This window comes from Haliotis rufescens, unplaced genomic scaffold (assembly GCF_023055435.1).
Source record: "Haliotis rufescens isolate VD_foot unplaced genomic scaffold, xgHalRufe1.0.p SCAF_24, whole genome shotgun sequence".
Lineage (NCBI taxonomy): Eukaryota > Metazoa > Mollusca > Gastropoda > Lepetellida > Haliotidae > Haliotis > Haliotis rufescens.
The window spans coordinates 9288677-9291151 of record NW_025963935.1 but is presented as its reverse complement, the minus strand read 5'-3'; positions in this window follow the sequence as shown (position 1 = coordinate 9291151).

The window sequence follows — 2475 nt, the reverse complement described above, 5'->3', positions numbered from 1 at the left end:
GTGAGAGCGTGTAGTAGAGATGGGCGTGGTCTACTTACCTACGAGAGCGTGTAGTAGAGATGGGCGTGGTCTACTTACCTGTGAGAGCGTGTAGTAGAGATGGGCGTGGTCTACTTACCTGTAAGAGCGTGGAGTAGAGATGGGCGTGGTCTACTTACCTGTGAGAGCGTGACAGAGACGCACGAGAAGAAGAGAGAGCACTGCCGGAAAAAACATCATCCTGTTGAGCATCAACTGGTGGGAAACAAAGTGATACAAATATGTCAGAGTTGCGTCCCTTGGGCACGCCAGAAACGTATGATTATGAGTTCGAATCAGGGTTCGCCACGATTATATTTCTAGGTTTGTCAGCTTTGAGTAACACTCTCTTAGTAAAGTACAGATTCTAGTACTTTTGGGGATTGAGTCCCATCCGGGATTCACATCTGGAGTGAGGCACATCAAGCCGTGATATAACTGGAATAAAAAAGCTGCGTTAAAAAACTCACTCACTCAATATTAAACCCAGTACAAACACCCAAGACGATACAATAATCTTTTCTACTTTTAATACAACCACCACTATTGCTATTATTGATGGAACGGTTACTGCTTTTTTACTGCTACTACTACTACTACTACAACTACTACTGCTGCTGCTGCTACTACTACTACTACCACTACAACCACTACTGCTACTACTACTACTACTACTACTACTACTGCTACTACTACTACTACTACTACTGCTACTACTACTACTACTACTACTACTACTACTACTGCTACTACTACTACTGCTACTACTGCTACTACTTCTACTACTTCTACCACTACCGCCTCTGCTACTACTACTACTACTACTACTACAGCTGCTGCTGCTACTCCTACTACTACTACTGTGATGTATGGCGGAGTCAACAGCAGTAAATAGGCGTGCCCCTAGATGTATCCCGGTGGGCGGCGTATGACGCCCGCGTACGTCTTACAGTGATGCGCTGTGGGCGGCATGTGACGCCCCCGGCGTTGTGGCGTTACATCTGATATCCCGATAGTGATTTACCCGGAGTCGCCAGTGGCAAGCTGATGTAACAACGCCATTACATGTGCTTCTACATCGATAACAGATCAACCCAATCTTAATCGATGTGTGTTATGCATCACCAGTTCACTGGTTAGAACAAATAACAATTGTGAGAAACATCCGGCTCATAACGTGTTGTTAACTAACTGAACATACTGACAGAATCGAGTAGAAATACGGTTGTGAGGTTGTGAACAAAGCTGTAAAGTTAATTGACCGTAACGCGTTTACTATCAGCTACATGACAAGTTGTCTCCCTTGCCCCACAGTGTTGGTCGGGACACGGCATTGATGAGAAATTAACGTAGAGAAATCCCTTCCTTATTTTTGGTCCAGTACCAACAGTCTGGATTAGTCAGGGTGATAGCGTCAACTGCAATTATTACATCTACGACTACTGCAACAACATCTACAGCCACGAGTTCTACAACTTCTACTGTATTGTCCTTGTACTGACATCCGCAGCATACATGTGTATTAAATGCAGGCGAACAGCGTACTGCTGAGTACATGCAGGCGAACACCGTAATGATGAGTACATGTAGGCGAACACCGTACTGCTGAGTACATGCAGGCGAACACCGTAGTGCTGAGTACATGCAGGCGAACACCATAATGCTGAGTACATGCAGGCGAACACCGTACTTCTGAGTACATGCATGTTTTAAACGGAAATGATTTAAACAAATACAGAACACATTAGAGCGACCTTTTGGATAATTTTTAAAATGGGCATCCAGAACCAGAATTTAGCTAAATAAATAAAAAATAACACACTATAAGGTCAGTTGGTAAATAGAAACAAAACAAATACGGTATGTACAACAAACCAAAAGCTGGATATTACCTTACGATATGGTCAGCGCAGATTATAGAATTGTTTACGCATGACAACGGGTGTCTGGTCAGGGCGTGGTGGTCAGTTTGAAACAATGTAGCCAGAACGCCGGTCAGCTAATTGAATGGTCAGCGTGAGAGTTGGTCAGGGGCATTATAACCTTTTTAATGCCGGGGGTGGTACCTGGACATATCGTTTGACTGTCCCCCCCCCGGGCAATATACACATGTATAACACAATCAACAGGTTTCATAATTGATATAATCATGTCTGCAGTATATATCGTGGTCGCTGTAGATTTAGAAAACGTCAAATTAGAATGTTGACACACACAGAAATAGTTAATTTATGTGTCACACGTTAAAAAAGCTGTGTATATATAAAAGTAAGAAATATAATTCAAAAGTTACGTCCAGCCAAATAACGAAATATAAAAAAAACATGACATAAAACATTAGAAGGATACCGTTCGTATCCTGTACAAACATTATTATACATGGCAATATACATAGTTAATATAATTTTCACGAATTAAATACTGTTTTCGTTTATACAATTTATAAAATTTGTTTGT